The following is a 23,690-nucleotide window of genomic DNA, read 5'->3' on the forward strand; positions in this document are numbered from 1 at the left end:
AAAGACAGTAAAAATGTTTTAAAAATGCAATTGATCACATAAATATGAAGCTTATTAGAAAGATTAGGACCTAATTTTATCGCACACACAGCTAAAAAAATAAAAGAAAAAAAAATTAATCAGTTTATTCCAAAGTCAATTCCAAAATATGATCTCTGAAACAAACATTTGCTTTCTTGCAAAGCTAACAAAGGATTTCACATGGAGCTTAAACAAGCTAAGATTATTGGATCTATTTTGCCATCTTTTCTCTGTGAGGGGGCACAGAAAAGATATTCAAGCAGCACACACTTCACTAAAGCTAAACTTCTTATTTATGATGATGCAAGGTGAGGCATCCACAGCCTAAACAGGTGCAGGGCTGGGGGTAGCCCTCATCCAGCTTATGTAGGAATAAAGACAGGAGAGGAGAAAGAATAGCTCCCCCAAACTAGCAGCAGGTATAAAGCTGATATTGAGATATTCTGGCATAAATTATTAAGTAAGAGAAAAAAAAAAAACTATCTAAACAAGACAAATTCATAGACATTTTTTAATAAAAATGGGAGAAAAGGTGTAATTTCCTGGGACAATTCAAAATGTTTTAAAGATTTAATTGCCCATATGTTTGGGTTTTTTTTTTTTTTTATATTTAAAACAGAATTTTACACTCAATAATGCAAGGACAGATAAAAATGTTAAAATCTCAAGAAAAAAGCATAGCCAATGATTGCTTCAAAGACAGAAAACTGGGACAAAATGCTCATTGGAACATACAGAGTCTCCCACAGGAGCTTAAAAAGTCAGACATTGCCTGCTTTTATATTTAACCTGCCTTTCAGCTACCTACTTCAGTAGAAGACACTCCTCAAAGTGTAGAGGTGTAAAGGACAATGAAAGATAAAAGAACACTAAAACGAAGAATATGTAAAACTTAGATGCATCCCCATCATGGAGACTTTCCTGGTTAAGGGCAGTTGGTGCTTTCATAGCCACTTGTCTTAGGATGATAAGCAACAATTAAAACAATGCAAAAAGGTCCACTCCTGGGCATGGTTACTTGTATATATATATATATATATATATATATATATATATATATATATATATGCACCATACATATAGAGGTGAGGAAAGCTATCACTTGTCATCCTCAACTGTCCACATTAACCTGGACAGTATAAAATCTTTTTTGTGCATTACACACAAATATAGAGCTATTTTTTGAGACTCCAAAACCTAAATTATCAGATCTATCATGACTAAACATATCCAGGCTAATAAACCTTCCCCTTTGTCCTGAAAGAGAAAGCCAGCAGCAGCCAATTTCACCTTTTCTCTTTCCTCTCCCTCCATCAGAAGGAAAACAGTGCTGAGACCAGCTCCCCAGAGAGTGAGGATGGCAAACATAATTATGAAGCAGATGATGTTTTTTAAAAATACATTAAGATTTCAGTTAGTTTTAAATAACTAGAATTCTGACTTCATTAAGAACATGTATATAATATTCTTATTAGTTCCTCCAAAATCTATTTCTCAGTTGGTTCTTGACTGCCTTTCAAAAAATCTACCTCAAATATAATTCAAGAACATCTGTGTTATTTCAATAGTCTGGCTATTCTCAAATTCCTATATAATACTTACTTTTTATAGTATTTTCGTAATACATAATGATTTTTCTTTAAGTTACCAACCCAATCTTTGTCCTCAAGGATGAATTCTGCAGTTCAACATGTTGTGTTGTGTGCCAGCTTAAAGGATGCAAAAGGAGAATCATGAAAAGAATAATTCAAATGTCGCACCTGGCACACACTACTAGTAAAAGTTTTGAATATTTGAACTATCTACAGTGTTTTGCTATTGCTGGCCAGAGACAATGTAAATCTCAAACGCAGCCTTCTCCCTACTCTACAAAGAGAACAAACATATTTGAAAACAAACATGTGGCAGTCAGCACCCACTTAGCTGCAAGGTGATCAGAGATTTCTATTTATTATTTCATAAATTCTTCCCATAATTAAAGTTTTTATTTGCGTAACTCATATAAAAACCAAGTTTACCATCAATTACTTTAAATATTTCAGCTTTAATATGAACCACAATAAATAACTCTTCCAAGAAATTAATTAGCAACAAAAGATTGGAAAATTCATTCAATGATAGCAGAAGCATTTAAAATAAATGCAATAGAAATAATTCATACTAATGTAAAAGACGGTACTGAGCCTTACAAGCCAAGAAAAGCAGTTCTGACCATGTCATAAAAAGAAAATTCTCATAAATGTTTCATTTTTTTAAAATTACTTTCTTACCTCACTTAGCCTCCAGCAGCCGATAGACCATAGGCTTATCTATAGCCTATTCTAACTTCAGAAACCATTCAATCACTTGCCATGGAAAAGAAAACTAAGAAAACTAGGCAAACCAAATCAGAGCTCAAATTTAAGGTAGTATTGTATCTGGGCCTGTTGCCTCTTTCTCACCTTGAAAACCAAAAAGTGTCTTCCACTATCAGGAAAAACAGAATTAGTCTAACTAGAGTAAATGAGTTCTCTACTCAAAAAGATGCTCCATATACTCACTTTATTACCTTTCCCAAGAATACAATGATTAAAAACACACTGTAAGTAGAAGTCTGAATCTCTAACTCCTTGCACCTTCCTAATCCATTCAAGAAAAATGCATTTTGCTCTCCCTCACTCACACTCTACCAAGCTGACATTCCTACATCTAAGCCTATTTTCCAGGTCATCAGTATGACCTTGTGCAAAGCCTTACAGCCAGTGGGATTTATAGCTGGATGGCATTATGCCCACATGGAAACTTATACTGTCTATCATTTTTGTACTGGTGAGGTAAGCAAAGACTTTGGGTCTTCCAAAAGAAGATTTGACAATTTCAATCTTTGTAAAAACATCTTCATGTGTGTCAGTCACAGAAGAAGGTTTGGAGCACTGGGCACTCTGCCCAGATTTGCACAAGGCAATGCCAAGGGCTGACCACCAGCTTCTCCCATGTTTAGGAAGCCAAAAATTCTCATATGCTACCAAAGCACAATAGGCCATGCTGGTCACAAGAAACATTCTGAAAACACTTGATGCAAGAGATAGGCTGACTTCCACTCAACTCAACCTCTTTTGCAGTCCCATAAATTTTCTTATATATAATTGCATCTCTCATAACCCAAGACATAATGGAGATAGGGCAGCTATCACAAGTATTAAAACAGCAGGTTCTTGATAAAACTGATTTTTCAAGCAGCTTAAGAATTTAGAATTCAACAGTTATCTTCCTGATTTTAATAGCCTAAGTAGCAATGTTTTTCTTAAGAAATACATCTGTTTTATTTTATACTAATTATCATCATCAACATTAGAAGGAATAGTATTTAGCACTTCTGATTTCAACCGGTGCTACCAGCAAAGCACTGAAAGGAGGTGAAAGGTGCAAAAAGCAGAAGTCAGAGCCAAGGATCTCTTTTTCTTTGTTCCAGCTGGGAACCCAGGTTCAGGGATACCTGGCACTAGTAAGGTTCTGATACCTGTTTAGGTTCATCCCTTCTTTTTTCCCCAAGCAGAGCTCTTGTAGGGGGCTCCTCCTGCTACTTTCCCAGCAGGGCCCCCACATGCAGCACCGTGGCTGCACCAGTCTGTCAAGGTAGTCTGTGCACTAAAATATTTAATATAGTGTATTAATTATTCATACAGTCCAGTCTGACACATTAGGTTGAATGTCATGGTTATCCTAAAGGTAAAAATTGTTGAGATTTACATAACATTCATTAAATGTAGTGAACTAATTAAAGTATGTTAATTAGGTAATAGACAAAAAGAACTTAGTATGTGGTCAAAACTGGTCACTTTTAATACAGCGTGTATTGTACTGCATTAATACCTTGGCTGTAATTTTATGCTTAATGAGCAAAAGGAAAAGCTGATTATTCAGAAAGCAAAAAAAAAAATCACATGTGTTATGTGTTGGAAAAATAGCCTCAGGTGACAGAGGAAATACGTACCAAAGGAATTGGCACTCTAACAAAGAAAGTATCATTTCAAAACTCATAAACAACATGCTGTCACTGGGAATTTTACATAATCAGATTCTAGGAAGCAATACTTAATTGCTGATGTTAATAAAAAGACAAAAATCTGATTTTATTTGCACAAGTTATCTGTTCTCCCTGTACTGTGTAAACATTTTTCCCAGCTTTTCTTAGATTCACATTTGCTTTATGGTAATTCAGAATAAGGGTTTCATATCCAATGTTCTAGCTAGGAGGAAAAAAAATGAGAAACATGAATTTATTGATTAAACTCCTACTCACACCAAGCAAATGTTGGTGGGAAATATAAATGCATATGTCTGGCACTGAAAAAAAAGCCCATGTAATGCTCTGCATGCAATTAAAAAATATTCTGGGCTTATGTTAAAACATTTTTTCTCATTCCATATCTTATTTCTCTGCCTTCTACTTGATTTGAAAAGGCTTGATCAAACTAGAAAATATCTTGAAGTATGTTACTAGAAAGTAAAAAAAATCCAGATAGTGCTCTCAGTAAAACAAAGGCCTATAGCGTCTTCAGAAGACGAGTGGAATAAAGACAGTAACAAAGAGGAAAGCTGTTGGTGATCTCACACTACTCAGGATAAAAGCAAACTACTTTTCTTGCTTAAGCTCAGCAGCATACATTTTGGATATCATTAGAACTTAGAGAAAATCAAAGCTTAAACAAAAACATCCCATACGCAAGCTTATGAACTGAAAAAAATTCAGAAAGATCAGCAGCCACCTGGCCTAGAGGCCACTCTGTATTTTTTAATATTAGATTTTCACTTAGTGCTAACATTCTGCTGTGAGACACATCAGTCTTCACAGGGCCAAGAAACCTGAGGTGTCGCAGAGCCCAACAGCAGCCACAGCCTGAGCTCAGGTCTTGTTTTCCCATCTGTCTACTTGCCTTTCTCCATTCTCTGAACAAATATCTCCAACGCCAGAAAAACAGAGTTGACCACTGCTTTGCCTTCTGGAGATACTATAATGCCACACACCTTTGTTTGGTCCCGTAAAGGTCTGCTTATCATCTCTACCTGGAAGAACTGAGGGACTTTTTTTTCACACCTCTAGAAAATGGCCCCGCTGGGAGGGGAGGGGAGGTGAGAGTGGCTTCATAGCTGCAACACTCCAGGGACAAAGGAACAGTGGTTATCCTTGTAAAAAAGCAAAAGGAGCTGATGTCTCCTCATGTCCTGCAAAATTCCATTAATCACTAACACATGGAAAGCCATGAGCAAAGCCACCCTTTGCCCTCAGAGAGCTGTGGGAGCAGACCCAGCACCCAACACCCGCTGGGGCACCCAACCTTCACACTGAGCACCAACACCTGCACCAAGCTCAGCAGACTGCTCTGGAAATAAGGCTAAAACCTTCATAAATTGGCAGGACACTTGGAAGTTTTAGTCCTGTCAGACGTCAGACACGTGGGTGATTTCAGGTGAGCTGGCGGGCCGGGCCTGCAGCAGTGCAGCCATGCGCACGTCCTGCTGCATTCCCCTGGACCAACACGGCCAGCAGAGGCACAGTGCCACGCTGCTGGGGCAAAACTGCATTTCTGCAAGGATTTTATCCACACAAGGTCAAAAATACGTGAACCAGATTCTCAAATTTTGCTGCAGTGTGAGAGGTTTTCCCACGCCAAGATGGCAGCCACGCTTCACACCAGGCCTGAAGAGAGCTGCTGGAACCGGCTCAAACTCACCGTGGGCCACAAGGTTCACAAACATTATTATCCCTAATGCCCACTGCTTAACTCTAAGCTCATTAACAACAACTTCTGAGCACTCAGTTTCAAGGTCTTTCACCTCTACCTAGTTATGACCTCTGTTAGAAAATGTGGTTGCAAGTAAAGTTCCTTCAAGAGCATACCAGGCCACTGCCCAGCACTAACAAATACCTACTTAGAGAGGATAACACACTAAGTATGCAGGGCAGGCCATATTAACACAGGTTGCACTCAAGTTCACAAGTACCAGAATTGTTGTGTAAAGTTTCTTACTCTAAAAATTATCTCAGGTGTCTAAAGAAATAGTTGGGGGTTTTTTTCAAGGTTTGGGGTTCTTTTGGTTTTTTTGGTTTTGTTTTTTTTTTGTTATGATTTGTCCTCCAGAATAATTCATTCACAGCATTGGAACCACACAGAAGAAAGTTGCAACATTTCCTATAACACATGAATGGCATCAATTGCAATTAACTGCTCTAACCAGAGTTCACATATCTCTGCTGGCTGAGTATTTCCCTGGGCACATGCAACCTTCCCAGTCCTTTTTCCTCCATGCTTCACACAGTTACCTGCAAGGGATTTATTATAAGTAAGTTCAAGTATGCATAATCTTATTTTAAATAAGGGCATTGATTAATGAAGTCCTGTAAATTCACAAACAGCAGAACTTGAACCAATTCCATGGGATGACATACAAACTAAAAGACAATGAGTGACTGACTGCTCAGCAGTGAAAATAACTGCAAAGGATTTTTGTTCCAATTTTCAAAATCACCTTAAACATCAAGAATCCAGAAATTCAAAAGTCTCTCATCAATATCATATAGCATCCTTTCTGGAATAAGTTAAATAGATGAAAGAACAATGCTGCTCCTGCTTTTGACAGTGATGTAACACCACCATTTTTAGGGTATCAGGAACACAGGTACTAAAATAATAAGCATTATAATATACCTTAAAAATTTTAAAATGTGGCAAATAATCTTTCCAGTAAAGGATTAATCATTCCCATTCTATTCATATTTTATCATTACCTGTGCTTTGACAGCTGTTTCTAACTGTACTAAGTGCATTTTGCAAATATGAATCATTTAGGCTGTACACCAGGATTTTATCTCTTAAAATTCTTCTTTTGGGTTTTACTTGAAACAACCTAACCAGGTAGAGGCATATTCCCCAGGAGCCTCATGAAGTCCAGACACTAAACAAATCTGTTCACTTAAAAAAAAAAAAGAAAAGAAACACATTAAGAACATAAATCTTAAATAATTTAAGAAATTATGATAACAAGGTAACACTTAAACGGAGGGTTGAGGTGAATTATTTAGGATAATTTAGGAAGGCATAACTCAAGCGAACAGGAGTAAATTTTACCCTGTAACATTCAAGTTAAAGTTGAAGATTCTTTAAAAAATAGGATTCTTAAAGCCCATAGAAGGCAAAAAATTGAATCAAATTTAAAATCCAACTTTCCAGACACCCAGAAGTGCTAGTCTGAAAAAACACAAGGTAACAGGCTTTTACTTAGTACAATTGCTAGAAACAATAATGAAATTATTTACATTGTCAGGAGGCAAATACCCTTGCTGATCTTAGCCATTTTCCAGATAATGGCTCACAGATAAATTAGCTTTTAACTGTAAAGGGTAAGAACATTTCTGGCCTAAAGGAATCAGATACAGAGACCTAATCAAATAATAATCAAGTTCTTTGTTCATTCCTTAGTAACAAGAGATAACCACATGAGGAGAGAAAAATCTTCTTGGTAGGTGATGTGACTTAGAAAAACAACCTAATCTTGTCAGCAAGACAAGAAAATGAAAATCATAAAACATTGCTGCAGGGATTTAATGAGGCTTTACAACTTCACAACAAAATTAAATTTGGAAGTATTTTTGAATGGACATAACATTTAAAAGCAAGGGGACAAAGATACATATTCAGGTGATTATCAGATGTTAATAAAACTCAATGAGCATCAAAATAACTTCAGCAACATTACAAAAATGTCAGTTTTCATACTTAGTCACCCAAATTTTGTAACTAGTTGCTACCCAAAGATCTCTTATTAGTGTACCAGAACTATTTCTGCTGTGATTCTTCTACCAAAAAAATTATTACAACTGTGATATTCATAACATACAGACTAAATATAAGTAAGCCTCCAAGCAAAAATACATTATTCAGATGATAAATGTCTTTCACTACATTTTTGTCATTTATTCTAATAACAGTTGTCCTATTTTCAGAACCTTTATATCATTCAACCTTAACAGTCTTTTCCAGAGGGAGAAAAATACTATTAAATCCATTTTCTGATCATAACTGGCTGGAGAAAATTCTGTCTCCTTAAGTGAACATGCTCCTTCAGTATGCCAACTTTTTTTCCTTTAAAATCTTGGTGTTTCTGCCACCAAAATGACCAAATTTTCCCTTATAAATAATAAGCAAACCAACTTTTCATTCCTATTTTGAAACAACAGCAAATAAACTGGTGTCAAATTATGAACAGCAAAAAAACCCCCATATCAGTAAAAAATAAGCTTAAGAACACCTTAAGCATGCAAAAAGTGTATACTGGAAACTTGGAAATTCTGCCCCTTCCTTCAGTTCAAAATTTGCCTGGAGTGAAAGAATTTCCACCATGTAGAAATAGGCTATTATAATTTAATGCAATTGATAAGGCATGGTTACAATCTCCCATTTTTGCCAGCAATCTCTCATTATCCCCATTAGACCACCCTGAACATCCCCAGCCCATGATTGAGTTCTTAAAAACATTTACCATCAGCTCTAACTGAAGGCTGTGATCCCTACCAGATCAAGTGTACATAGATCAAGGCGTAATCTATGAACATCATGAAGGTTTCACTATGCTCTCCTGATGAAGACCATACAGTATTTGAGGAAAGAATGTAAAAAAAAAAAAATTGTGTCTGGAGAGAAATCTGGTGCTAGAATGAAACCCTACAGTAGATTGGCCAAATCATGCACTGGACTGTTACAAACTTTTGTAGACTGGTCTTGTTTAAGTAGCCTAAAATGTATAGTTCTAACACGACATTCCCTCGTGTAACAAAAAACTGAAAAAAAAGAAAACATAAAAAACAATTTAATAAAATAAACCACAAAAAAACCCCACAACACCAAACAGCCTTACACATTGATACATATATAAAGTATTCGATTATGCTCTAAGGCTTCAGTGAGAGATCTACCAATTACTAGAGGAACTGGATGAAGTTCCACATATCAAAAAGGAACTAATTAAGCAAATTAAGAAGAAAATAACCTTTTCAATATATTATGCAACAACATGAAACCTCAACAAATGCATCATGAACCCCCATGAAACCCCTGCAGTGCCCCAGCAGTCCCTATCTCTTGCACAATTGTTCACCTCGGAACTGGGAGATATGTTCCACAGCTTCCACAGGTGCTGGAGAGAAACTGCAGCTACATCACCAATATTTTATGGGAATATGATAGGTAAAAAAAGAGGCCCTCTACTTTCTTCCTGCTTGTTTTAGAAGTCCAAAATTAAGACATTTTGGAAGCCAAAACAAATCATAGCAGTGATTCACATTTCAGCAATATGACCTGAAAACTCCCTATACTCTGTAAGGAATCTGAATTATGAAATACAGATACTAATTACCTAGAATCTTAACTATATCACATTAGTCTATTCATGCTATAGTGATCCAGAAGATGTTCTCTAGCCATAAATAGACTGTTGAGAGTGCACTCCTATTTTAGTCTATGTCATCTGTAACACAGAAAAAAGTAAATGAGATAACAGTGTTGGGGTTTTTTTGTCTCCTCCAAAAGAAAACTGGTAGCAGAAAGTACCCCATTAGAGGGATCACAAAGAAAATACAGTTTGAGAACAGATTCAGCATTGCTGAAGGGGATAAAAGCTAAAAAGCACCTAGAGAAATAAACAACTTTAAGCATTTGACTAACCAAATGCACAGCAGACTTTGCCACTGGCATCTTGCCTGCGTAGCTCTCTCTCTCCAGGTTCTGCCTCTTTGTACCATGCCCCAAGCAAAGCAGATCAATTTAAAACAAAATTCACACAAACATTATTTAAATGAGCTTTTGGGTCATTTTAGTTAAATAGTCTATTTGAATCTTTGTTTACAGCTGAATTTTTAGATATTTAAAAAAAAAAATCTATTCTCATTCATCAGTATAACAATGCAGGTATACAGAAAAGGAAAACAAAATGTATTAGATCTGGTGGCTGTATATGCACTAACATATTAATCATTGTCAATTTTGCATTATTCTGCCAGAAAATTACAGCATTTAAATGATAGTTGTGTTTCTGTTTGTTTGTTTTGTTTCTGTGGGGCTTTTAATCACAAGTTTCCCAAGAGTCTAATTCAGTGAAAATACTGCACCAAACGTAGTTACACAATTTTTTTGAAATCTCAGTAGGATTTTCAGTGTTTGAATTTCTGTTAAATTTTGTGTACATATCCTTTAAATTTCAAAAGTTAGTTCCCATCTTCTCTAGTATATCCATGCAGAAGAAAGGCTTCCTTGCTTTTTCTACTCCCAGCTGGGTTCTCAACTTTGAATGAATCCTAAAGTGACCCACCCATCTGCTCTATCACACATCTGCAAGTAACACAGACTTGGTTTATCTGGCTGAAAATGCAGACAGCTGAAGCAGCACAAAACCCAGTGATTAGGATCCTGAGTCTCTAAGTTAATTTCAGGTTGCTGCCACAGCAGCTCTCAGCTGGCAGGATTCAAAAACCAGTTTTGTACAGAACCTTACACACAATCACGCTGAGTTGTAATCTGCTCCTGATGGTGGGGCACAGTGCTCAAAGAGAGAACCAAAGAAATGGAGGAAAAAAAGAAAACTAAAGGAAATGGATAAAGATGTCTGCATATGAAAAAGATAACATATGTTTGTGTAGACTAAAACTACTACAGAAATACTTGAGAGAGAAATCCTGTTTTTAGATTTTAATATTAATCTTGGGCAACTTCATTGGTTTCAATCATTGCATTCAAGCAATGCACTGCAACTCCCTAAATAAAATTTGTCAAGTCTTACAATCTCATTAAACAAAATATATGAATGAAAAACCTTCTGTATCTGGTCATTTCTTTATTACAGCTCAGATCCAAATCTAGGGACTGAGATCAAAACAGTGGTAAAATACTTGAGATTTTTTTAAGCCCAAGCTTCCAAAGCTGAAAATTAACCTTTAAAATAGAATTCAACTTTATTTCTCAGCAAGACACAATCCAAAACTGCGAACATAATTCCTTAATCCTGACACGGAAAGTATTTTATTAGATTTCTTAATGAGTGTTTCAACACAGCATCTAGTTTTACCCTGTCCTGCAAGGAAAGCACTTCATGAACATCACTTTATTACAGATGTGATTTTTATTCTACATTTTGTTTTTATTCTAGCATCCCTGAACACTGTTTTAAATAATTTAAATATTTTAAAATAATTTCATCTTTTTAAATATTTGCTGTGGTGTAAATTAGAAATCTGATTTTGTGTCTGTTCTGATCCATCTGAAGATATAGGATTTTTGCATGGAATGTTACTGTCAAAATGATACATAAAAACAGTTGATTTTCCAGTACATTAAGTGTTTATACATCTGAAAAATAGATCTTTCTAAGAGCTTGTATGACTATATTGCTTGATACTACAGACCAGGATACTCTTATGTGAAACTGCAGAGTAAGAAGAGCCCAAAAACTTAGCTGTTTCAATATCCAAATACTGAAGCACCAAAATTGGTGGGGATCTTTGAAAGTAACAGATTTCCTATCTCCTAGAAACTCTTCAGTGGTTTGACCACGAGAGCCGTGTGCTGTCCCCACGGGTGCAATGTGCTCTCCTCACTTGCCAGTGAAGACACCAGGGAGCGCAGGGAGCAGCAGAGACAAGCCAGACACCATCTAGGGCCCAGCAGCTGAACTACACACAGCTGGTCCCAGCAAAATCCAGGGGCATAGTCTGACATTAGTACAATTAAATTAAAGCTCTTGGCATCCATCACCAGCTCCTTCAACGACTCTTCCTGGCTCAGTGGCAGCCTTGTGCCCTCCTCTGAAGCTGTAACTGAATCTGTAAAACAATATACAACTACTTGCCCACTATTTATTATACAAAATAACACATATTATGTAAAACAATATATTATACAAAGCAAGTCTTGTCACAGCTGAAGCTATAAATTGCTGGGCAGCACACTCACAATGATCACAGAACCTTCTTGCAAGCAACGTGGATTTTTCAAAAATAAGATCTGCAATACCAACCAGAGCTATGGCTTTAACAAAGCTCTCAAAATTCAGCAAAGAGAGGTGATTTGGGGAAGGGCAACACTTCACAAGCCCAGGAAGACACTAGCAGGTAGATGTCTCATTTGCTTGTATGGAAATGAGAATGCACAAGTAGAGCAGAGCAGCATTCTCCTTCCCTTGCTACTGAACTGAGCAAGAACACAGCCTGACTGACCTCTCCCAGGTCACTGCTGCTCATTACTAAAATATTTGAGCTTCTGCAAGTTCTGCATTTTCCTATGTTGGGAACCTCTCAACTCCTGAAATATCCAATCCAATAGAAAAGGGAAACTGATCGGAAAGAAAATTAACTCTTCAGCACAAGAAAGACTAATTTTGGATAACCTGTTATTTTTAAATCATCTCATCTACAAGTGAATGAGTCATTGGCAAGATCAAAGACAATTATTTTCTTCTACACAGAGCCATTTGAAATAACCCATCCCTGCAAAGCTAACAAAGACAAACCCTATTTTGTGGACTCTGGTAAGGAAAACAAAAGCAGAAATCTTTGAAACCCAGTATCTTGCCTCAGGTTATTCCACTATTTGGTTCTTACAGTTCAAAGGAAAAAAGGGAACTAGTAAATAGTCTTTCCTTTGGCATTCAGTCCCTCATTCTGGTGATCAACAGTTTAAAGTTTTCCTAAGCTGATGATTGCATCTGTTGAATTAGGATCATTGTGCTCAATTACCTAATTCCTTTTTAACCTATTTACGTGCATGGCCTCCACAATACCCTTCATCACTGTAATTTCTGCACTTGAACCCTATACTTTCTCAAAAATGTTCCTCTCCTTTTTAACTTAGTAATTGATAAATGCTACTGAAATTTACTATTTCTGCTATAATGAAATAGTTTGGATTTATTCTGTATTCACTTTTTATTCTTTATTTTCCACAGTATCACATCCTCTGTCTCCTGAACTGCCTCATTTCCAGAACAACTCCTAATCTTGCTTCAATTTGAACAAAATTTATTTCCCCACTAGCCAATAAATCCTGGTCCATGTAATACCAAAATATGATGCAGACTTTACAGTCCTGAAATTGAAAGCCCAGGGAAAGGCCAGTCTCAGGCTGCCAGCCCTCAGGGCTACCATCAATGACATTACCTGAGACCACGCCACATGGTCACTGTCACTACCCCACGAAAGCTGCAGACAGGTCAGATAACATCTAGTATTCTCCTTTTCCTTTTCCTTTAAGAAATTTAAAAATAATGTGCCAAAGGCTCTCTGAAACATCTTTTTATATTGAGTGCCCATCAGCAGCCACTTAACTCTCAGACACACACTTGGGTGCAGCACAAGAAACAGAAGAGCAGGAAGAAATGCCTGAGTAGAGCACAGCACTGGACAGAGGCATATCCTGGACAGAGGAGAGAAAACACTCTGGAGAAAAGCACATTAGCTCCAGACAAAGGATATTGACAGCCCACAGTAGCACCTAAAAATAAAGATATTGCCTCAAGAAATGAGATACAGAAAGAAGCATGCACTGGATAATTTTTACCTTCTGGATTATCAAGACTGATATTTTCACATTTTTAATCTCTACCATGAAAGCCAAAATCTTGCTTATTTTTTCTTAAACTTTCAAATAAATAACTAGAATATTGGTGTTTTCTTGATGTCAAAGTTACAAGATTGCAAGATTATAGCAGAAACAAAAAAAGTTAACAATAATGATTTGATACTAAATTTTCTTTATAATTTCTTGCTCTAAGAATTACATTCAGACTTGGACAACTTATGGCACATCTGTAATTTAACACTGCCAAATACTAGAAACTTCTTTATCACTGTATTTCTATCCCCACCAATAAAGATATCTAAAATGAAAAAATGAGACACTTAAAAATTGAGACTTTTGTAAAGGAATCATGCTGCTGACTGTGAATTGAGACATTTTCCCATTCCACATAAGTAAAGGAAAAAGACACGGTTTTTTTCTTTTTCTTCCTTTTTTTATTTTTGGTTTTGTTTTTGGGGGGATTTTTTGTTTGCTTGCTTGCTTGGTTGGGTTTTTTTTGGTTTTGCTTTTTTTTTTTTTTTTTTTTTTTTAATTCTACAACCAATTCTAATACTTGTTGGAAGCTGCTTTAAGGCTTAAAATATTGTAATAAATCTCTGTGGGTTTTCAGTGCCTTGAGAAAGTTTGGTCAATAGGAAATCTCGAGCACTTGCCAGCTCAGAACAAAGTCTGGGTCTGGATAATTCCATGGTTCTGTGTGAGGTACTGGAGCAGGATGCCCAGAGAAGCTGTGGATGCCCCAGTTCATGGCATTGTTCTAGGCCAGGTTTGATGGGGGTTTGAGAACTGGGAATTGTCCCTGCCCATGGCACAAAGGGGGCTGGAATGAGAGGATCTTTAAGGTCCTTTTCAAACCATTCTATGGTTCTATGAAATTGAGAACAAGTACTAAACCACCATATTAGTAACAAACAAAGGAAAACTTCCTTAGTCTTGTATTTCTTGAAAGCTGAAACCATTCAATCAAATTGCATATACCAGGAATAAATTTTTAAAAGGATGCCCATTAGAATTAAACATATTTTCATATTTGTATCTACAAACACAGAAAACACACCCTTTCTAAATATACAAGAAAAGCCTGGTGGAGAAATATCAAATATTAGCAGGAAAACGATCAATTCATTATGGACTCTAAAAAAAAAGGCAAACTAAAACAATAATTCATAACAATTATAAATTGATATTATTTTCCCATATAAAATGTATCAGTAGCAGAACTAGACCCAGTCCTAGGAATGAGTTATTAAAAACTGTACTATAACTGCAAAGCATTAAAAATGTATTACTGGTTGCACACACCATCTATCAATTCTTTTTGTTTGCTCAGGTCAATTTTGCCAGACTTATTTTAATGATTTTTATTACTTTTTAATAAATATGCATAATGGAAGCATTATATAAACTATTATTTCTGCAATCACTGTGAAATGAAAAATTTTAAACTCAAATGTGAAAGTAAAGCAGGTAATAGAATAAAAATCTCTGGGTTACAGTTTTTGAACAAGATAAATAGTAATCCTCTTGAATTTTTTTTATTTCATATCCATAAAAATGCATTTGCCCTATTCCATAGAATTTTTTATTTGTTGTACATGAAAATTGGAAGTTTTCTTATTCTAAGAAAAAAAAACCCAAAAGCAAAAACAAATCAAACCCACCAAAAAAAAAAAAAACAGCAAACTGAGAGGTACTTTTTATTCTGTCTGTTCAATTTATAGCTATTATTATTTGAACTCTTAGACTAAGCACTTTATGTGATTAGAGTCACAGTGATTATGCTACAGTAGCCCAGTAATTTCCACGAGCAGTCTGGAGAATGTAACAAACTTAGAGAAAATAAGTAGATTTTTGTATTGCCAGAGATGTATTTGTTTGCAATCATGCTACTAAGCAGGCTTGTTGTTCATATGAGTACTGTCCCAGCCCCTGAACAGGCCAGCCATGACCAGGACCAGTGAGTGACAGACTCTGCATCCACTCAGGAGGAAATTACAGTCTTCATCCCAAAAAGTTCACACAATTTTTTTTCCTAAACAAATAAACATAAAATATAACCACCTAAAATTTTTACAGCATCTTATCCATGCTTTAATCTTTATTCTTATTCTGTTTATTCCTGTGGGATGCCAAGCACAAAGCAAACTAGCCCAAATTTCTCAAGAATAAACCTACATTGCATTTGTGTGAGATCACCACACACAACTAAGGGACTTGTAGGGAAGGCTGTGATTCTGTCTACATTGCAGGGGTTTTCTGTACAACCATCCTTTGTTTGCAATCCAAAAGAGAAGACATCTCCTGTCCTCTGGTCAGCAGCCCTCCTTGGTAAAGCATGCACATTCTTCAGCAGCTTGATATTTTTCAAGGCTAAAAGGGCTTTGCTGCTTCTGTTATTTTTGCCCAAATCTGGCCAGCACTGGACAGAGAATTGGGCGAAGAAAATCATTGTTCACAGATATTCTGTGGACTGTTACTGGCTTCTTTTCAATTGATCTTCACTCCAGAGGTAACTGCAGTTGTGCTGCTCTAGGCAATACTGGCTAACAATTAGAAATCTCTCATCTACCTGGTGGGCAAATAGAAATAAATGTTCATGTATTTGCTGGCTGAAGTAAATCAGTTCAGATACAGCAGACACAAAGCCCTGAACTTTTAGGTAAGACAAAGTGAAATGAAAACAATCAAACTGCAAACTATAGATCACTAAAAAACATTTTAAGCTCTCTAAAGCTAAATGTGGCTTTTTCTTTGAAAGATCCTTTAAAAGTCTTTTTCTACCTGTGTCATTTTAGACATAATCATGTGAATTTACATGAGTTTTTAATGTATACTCCACAGCAGGGTTTTTCTCAATCCATTCCCCTACAAGATGAGAACTGGGGGTGAAGTGTTATTCCAAAAGCAAGAGGCACATTTGATGTTGATGAGGAAATCCAGACAGATCACTACAGAAAAAACCTCATTTTTCTGAAATTGGTGAGGATACACATGAAGGCTTCTGCACTTCTCAGTGCAATTTTTGAGAGCATATTCACCTAATCTGAAATCATTTAAATGCTTCTCCCAAAACATGGAATTCACCTATTATTAGAATTTTCATGAGAAGATTCTCAGATAAGTATGAAACACAGCTTTATGAGTGCTTTTACAGCTCATTGCTGCATTTAATTTCGAACGCTATTATAAAGTAGCAATAAAAACATGTGGACATAGTTAAGTTTTTCACTACAGCACAGTCATAAAGAGGAAAAACATAATAAAGTGGAAGCTTTCTAAAAGACAATTACACAGTCAGTCAAGTCCTATATTTGAGCATTTCTATCTTCTCTTCAAATAAAAGGAAAGGATAACACCAATTGAAGGAGATGGATAATATGGGCTACAATCCAAGTTATGACATTTACTGAAAAAAATTAAGTATGTTAAAATCTCACAACAGAGCAGAATTGCAGATACTGCATGAAGACTTGCTGCACTAATGATACCTTGGAAACATATACAAGTCTCAAATGAAGTATCAATAGTCTCAAAAGAACTGGAAACTAAGTTCTTTCTAAGGAACAGCATTAAGATGGCTGGCAGCAACTGCTGCACAGGCTTGGGGATGAGGGGGCAGAAGGGAACCAATTTTATTCTATGAATTCTTTTAAAATACCAATACATATTATATCCCTTCTGCTGACACGATAATGTACTGTTCTGGGACACTCTGGTTCTATTTTGGTAGCTACTTAAATAGGTCACAAAAATGATTAAAAGAAATGCTTAATGCATTTTTAGGAAAATGGATACAGGTTATCACATTTTCATGAATTTAAAGGTAGACAAATGCCCACTATGCCCAGGCAACAGGAAATTCTGATTTTTGTTACATTCTTCATACTATAGAATATAGCAGTGTAATAATTTTATTCCCCTGTGTTTGCTATTCTTTGACTTTATAAATAAAAAATATTAAGACAATTAGTCAGTACCAATGAAAAAAAATCTAAACCATTTAAAATTTACACACAATCGCCTTCACTGTGCCTTTATTTCCTAATCATATTTGCAACACTATGAACATCCTTGATAACACACAGCCACCACGAAGTTTTCAGTGGTATTCAGAATTCAAAAGTTTTCAGATTGGACATGAAATCACATTCTTGCTTTTGCATGCTTACATGTAAAGTAAAACCCTTGTGCACATTCATATGTTGAAAAGAAAGTTTACATGTACCTACCATCTTCTCTCCAGAAAAGACATGGCATTTTGCTCTTGACTTTAGTGACATTGTTTGCCAGACTAATTACAGTTTAAGTACCTATTTTCTATTCTTGCCAGGATCTAATAGCAAGGTTGGGTCTTTTTTCCATCCTTATACAGTTTCAGTGACTATGAATGGCTCTAGAGATAATCTAGGACAATTGCTAGTGACTGATATCTAGAACTATTCTTCAGAGTAGTGGCTTCAGATCAAGGGTGTTTTGAATTTATAGCATTTTAACTACTATTAATAAAAGCTTCCAGAAAAAGGTGCAATTTTTTTTCATCTCTCTCCAAAAAACCACACACGTGCAATATTTTCTTTCTCCTTAGTTTGCACTTAATCTATCATCCATCTATAACATACTTGTTCAAAAAAGACAAAAGTGAGCTCTTTTCACACAATGATAGGACTGGGAGTGATCTCATGAGGTCTTCTAGTCTCTTACTCAGTTCTAAACCAACAATGAGTGTCTTATCTATTCCTACAGACATATGGATAATAGATTCCCCAAACATACCAGACAATTTGTTCCATTACTACACCACTCTTAGCATTAGACAGCTTTCCTTGACCTGCCTTTAAAATTATCTCATAACCTTTCCCTTGGTTCCTATTCAGTACAGATATAAGAAAGGAACTGATCATTTTAGCAGCAGTATTACACACCAAACACGTCTCCAGGTTAAGGAATCCCAGTTTCTTCAAATGCTGTTTCAAATTCTAGGCCCATGCTCATTTTTGTTGTTCTTGAATTGTTCCACAATTGCTACTCTTTTCTCAAAACACACATATAGTACTGCACTAATCAACTAATACATTACAAATGACAAATATTAGCTCATGTAACTTGCAGACTTCTTTTCTCCTAAACATTACTGTGTCAGATTTTTTGCAGGAAGTTCCTGGTCTGTTTGAGTAAAATTGAGGTCTTGCAAATCTTGACCTTATCTTTCACATCTCCATTAAATTTCAACATGCATTTGTTTATAAACTTTGCACTGTCTCATAAACACCTAATTAAACAAGTTGGAAAGGCTCTAAGTAGGACAACAGGGAAACCACAAAGACAGAGAAGACTCCGGATTCAAAATAATATTTTGTGCCTGCTGTACAAGGAGGCAAAAGCCCTGGTGTTCCTGTTTCTGTCCCTACACTTCTTTGCCTGTAGTCAGCTCCCTTTTGCCTTTCATACCACTCAGCCATAATGCCCTCGTTTCTCCAAGTTCACACAAAACTCCACATCTCATTTACCCTCATTTCACCCTGCAAGTTCTTTTCTCCCCAAGACATTTCTTCTATTTTTAGCAATAGCCTTTATCATCTATTCCAACTTTCACCTTGCTTATCCTAATAAACAACCTTGTAGAACAAGGGTGGATTTTAATTATCTTTAAATATGCTACACTTTTCTTTCATTTCATGAAAAGAACTTTGAAACTGCATCAACACTGAAAATTGCGTGAACACATTCAGTGCTCCATCAGTTTGTATGACATCAAAATGGCATTATTATTGCAAAAGGAGTCACATGGATGTGATTCTTCAATAGTCTGGGATATTTACAAGGCAGACCTGAACCTATTAAAGGAACATGCAATGCCTGTGGCTTTCCTTTCTCATCTCGGGCACACAACTAATTGTCTAAGACACTTCACAGTGGATTAAGTATTTCCTCACCTACTTAAACACTCATCCATTGAAACTGTAAGCATTACTTATTTAAGAAGCATTAAAAGATGTCACAGGAAGTATAGTGTTTTAGAATTTATTCTATATTTTTTGCAAAGGAAAAAGTAGAGAGAAAATACAATTATAACAGAGGAAATTGAAAGCATATATTTAACAAGTAGAATTTGTGTGAAGAAATCAAACAAGTTATAGATGCATTAAGGTGGGATGATTTACACACAGTATTCAGTTTGTTTTCTTTTTAAATTTTTGTGCAAATATGCCTCAGGCTGCCAATTATTCTTAAACAGAAACACCAGAGAACACCATATGATCCACACGTATTTTTGTTAAACTATGGCACTGGCAAATAAAAGGAAGAAGTTGAGGGGGCTTAAATAAATATGTGATTGTGATTGTTATTTCATTTCTTTCTAGCATTTTCTGGGAAAAGTTTTCTTTTTTTCTTTTCATTTAGAACTTGGAATTGGGCAGTTATAAAGAAAATACCAAGAGCAGAAATTCAATCCTAAATTTATACATACAATTAAGTTTTAGGGTTTTATTTTCAATGGTGCTATTATCTCAGCACTCTTGTCTTGAAAATATAATACTGGTGCTGCTATAATGCTGTGCTCTGGAGAAGTGAACAGGGAATGAGTTCTGTTGTACAAACCGTGGGGTCAGGCTCTGGCACCCCTCCTCACAATGAGCAATACATTTCATCTGCAAGCCTCATCCAAGGTCCCACTCAGCATTAACAAAAGCAAAAGAATTTGGCCTGTTAGTGTGAGCAGCTTCCCACACTCACCTGCTAAATCAAAAATAGTTACTCCCCAAGATCTTGCTATACCATTCTCCCACATACTGAGTCCTAAGCAGCAATAGCTGTGAGCCATTTGCAGCAGCAGCAAGAGTGCTCTTGATGCAAACACTCTCACCTAGACATCATCCACTACAGCACATGCACATGCAGTGTCCACACACAGCTCAGCAATGTCCTGCTTTAAGGCCTTGTATCTACCAGATTTGAACGGTAAATTAAAAAATAAATAAACAAATAAAGAGCAAATTACTTTAAGAGTGAATGAGGTGGGAGAGAACAGGAAAGGAAAGGAAAAGTCAATTTCACTTTCCCTACATGGGTTTTACTGCTGCCTTCAGAAAACACAGGAAAACAACATGTCAAACATAAACATAGTTAGCAAAAATATCTGCACATTGTGTATACATTCTCCTTATATCCAAAATATCAGACCTCTACCATATAACAACCCTATTTTAAATGCCAATTCTGATTTGCATGTAAGAGATACAGAATCTACAGGAACAAATATGAACAACTTGTGCCATGAATAAATTGCCAACAAAGTCACAATAAACCAACAATTTTCAAAATAATTTCCATTAAGTCAGGTATACATATATACAACAAACTTGCAATATTTAGTTCTTTGTCAGTAAATCAACAGAAGATCTTTGTAGAGGTCTGCAGATTGTTTTCCTTGTTCTGTAAACAAATGATGACTCCTCAGAAATCTTTCAATTACTCACAACTATTTAAAGCACTCTGAATAATCACTGAAAAAACATACTTGATGACTGATAAATAAATCACTAGATGATTCTGAAACCACACAACTACATTTTGTTACCATATTAGTATTTGTACTGAACAATACAAATTAAGACTATATTTGCATTTCCAAGAGCAGCTTCAACAATTTGCCTCTAGGTGAATAATTTCCTTTCTAATTTATTTATACAATATCGCATTTATTGTAAATTAGCAATAGATTTTTAATAATTTTCACCAAAATTTGTCCACACTGCAAAAAACAACCATTAGCACAACTGCTAAAACGCTATTGTCTCTATATAAGACCTGTTTTCAAAAACAGGGAAACTGCCAAGGAAATTATTTAATTCCTCAGAACCACAGGCAACAATGCATTTTATTAATTTCCAAATTGCTAGGAATTAGGGTTTTCAATTAAAAGGTTGCATAATCAATCAATAACACATGAATAATACTAGAATAAAAGTAGATTCTACTTTGTACAGACTGTAGGATTTTGGAAATTTTATTAAGGCTTCACAATCTCTAAACACCATTAGGGGATAAAATTACTTAAGGACTGTATTTCTGATCTTCTTACTAAAAATAACAATTAAAACATATAGCGTGATACAGTTTCACAAAAAAAAAAAAAAAAAAAAAAAAAAAAAAAAAAAAAAGAACAACTCTGTTGTATATAGCAAAGCCCCCAGATGAATCCCTGAGGGAAAAAAGCTCTTCTGGAAGCCTTTTTTCTTCATACCCAGAGCCCACTGAACTGGGACAACACTTGGGAACAGACCTGTATTCATTCTACAGCTTGCATTCCTGTTCTGTTTGTTTCCAGTCAAGATGAGGGTTGATCCCCAAAACAGAAGTCCTCTAAAGAAAGGTATGTCACAACATTACCTCCCAAACTAACAACCTTAGCACCGATTCGTTAGCACCTATTCCTGCTCCCCAAACTCTGCCATGACTCCGGGTACACAACTCCCAGCAAGCAAAAGGCATTTCTGCCTTATGGGGCCCTAGGCAGCAGCCAGGCTGAGACTGCCACTGCACAAACACACACTTTACTGCCTGACACAGAGAAAACTTCATCAGAACCCAGAAACCTTGAAGGAGCGGTGCCTTTGCCATCATTGTGGCAGGAAAGCAATGTTGTGTTGTTGAGCTGCACAGGCCCTCTCAGAAGCCACAAGAGAAAGAGAGACCTGGGGTACATGCCACAGTATATATATTACATGGAAAAGAGAAGTCGCCTGTTCCCACTGGAAGCAAACACAACTGAATTAATTTAGCTGTAGTAAATGGAGCTGGGAGCAAGGACACAAACATAGCAAGCAACAGGACTGATCTGCAGCTCTTTGGAGAGGGACCTGCAGCTCTGCAGAGAGGTACTGCACCAGGGCAGGGCTCCTGAGCGAACAAGGGACAATTGTCCCCTCATCAGCACACAAGAAATACTATCTCCTTTGGTGCTCTCAATCACAGCAACTGCCTTTCTTTCTGGGCACCGTCCTAAAGAAACAAAATTTAAAGCCAGACAGCCCTAGGCAATGCTGCTCGCTGTGCCTTCTGAAAGCTGACTCCCCCGGCTCCCGGCGCAGTGGCCACCGCACAGACACAGCTCACGTTGGCAAAGTGAGGCAAACATAGGCCAGCAAGGAATGAGCAAGAGGAGACTGCCACTGACTGCAGACTGCTGCACTGGTGTGAAACACTAGGGACTAAGCCTTCCACGGAATCACTATCATGAACTACAGATGGAAACTTGGTTTACACTTAATTGTCTCTCTTCAGAAAGGAACTCGACAGCCAGTCTGTCAGTGAAAGCAAGAGGACCTTCTCCTCCACTGTCAGAAACTGAGAGAGCAGCAAGTAACAGAAAGTAGGATTCATAAAAGGGTTCCAGAAAGCAATGGGGGAAACTGTCCCTGCCACACGGAGAAAGAAGATGCCAGAGATAACCTCACACTGTGTAGCAACCTGCCACCTGATTGCAAAACGGACCACGTCAACAGATGATGGGAACAGACCCTATGAAAAACGGGCTTGCCACGAGCGCATCTCATCAACCTGCAGCAGCTGAGACTTGTCTCTCTCAAGCTTTGTCAACGTTGTGCAGCTCGCCGTGCAAACACAGCCATTTCAGGAGCAGCAAAGCCTCTACAGACCTATGCAGTGTGTTGACAGGGATGTGTACGCACAGTCAGACACTTGTGTATGTACATGAGAGACTTTTCCCTGCCCCAGACAGATTTCCTGTGCAAGGCAGGAACCACCATTCACAAACAGAATCTCAGTATGAGATCTAGATCGACACCCACAGTTAAACCTTCTGTGTGTCTGCAACCCTGTGTTTGGGGGAGGCCTGCTAGGAAAAAGGGTCCCTACTGAGCTAACGATGTTAAAAGGGGAACCCCCATCAGCTGATCTCTTTGCTTCTTGCACGGCAGAGGCTGCCCGGCCGGAGCTGTGCAGCCACACTCCGGGGAGAGGGTGCACCGCGTCCCCCCCGACCAGCAAAACCCCCGAGCACAGGGCCGGGCACAGAGACTGCGACACGCAGCAGCAAGCACG

At 37.0% G+C, this 23,690-nt stretch overlaps 1 protein-coding gene across 4 annotated transcripts in view; it reads right to left on the reverse strand.

The window, feature by feature from the left end:
- Positions 1-23,690, reverse strand: part of SLC4A10 (solute carrier family 4 member 10) — a 163,044-nt gene that overhangs the window by 119,454 nt on the left and 19,900 nt on the right. The gene's annotated exons all lie outside the window — the stretch shown is intronic.

This window comes from Erithacus rubecula (assembly GCF_903797595.1).
Source record: "Erithacus rubecula genome assembly, chromosome: 8".
Taxonomy (NCBI): domain Eukaryota; kingdom Metazoa; phylum Chordata; class Aves; order Passeriformes; family Muscicapidae; genus Erithacus; species Erithacus rubecula.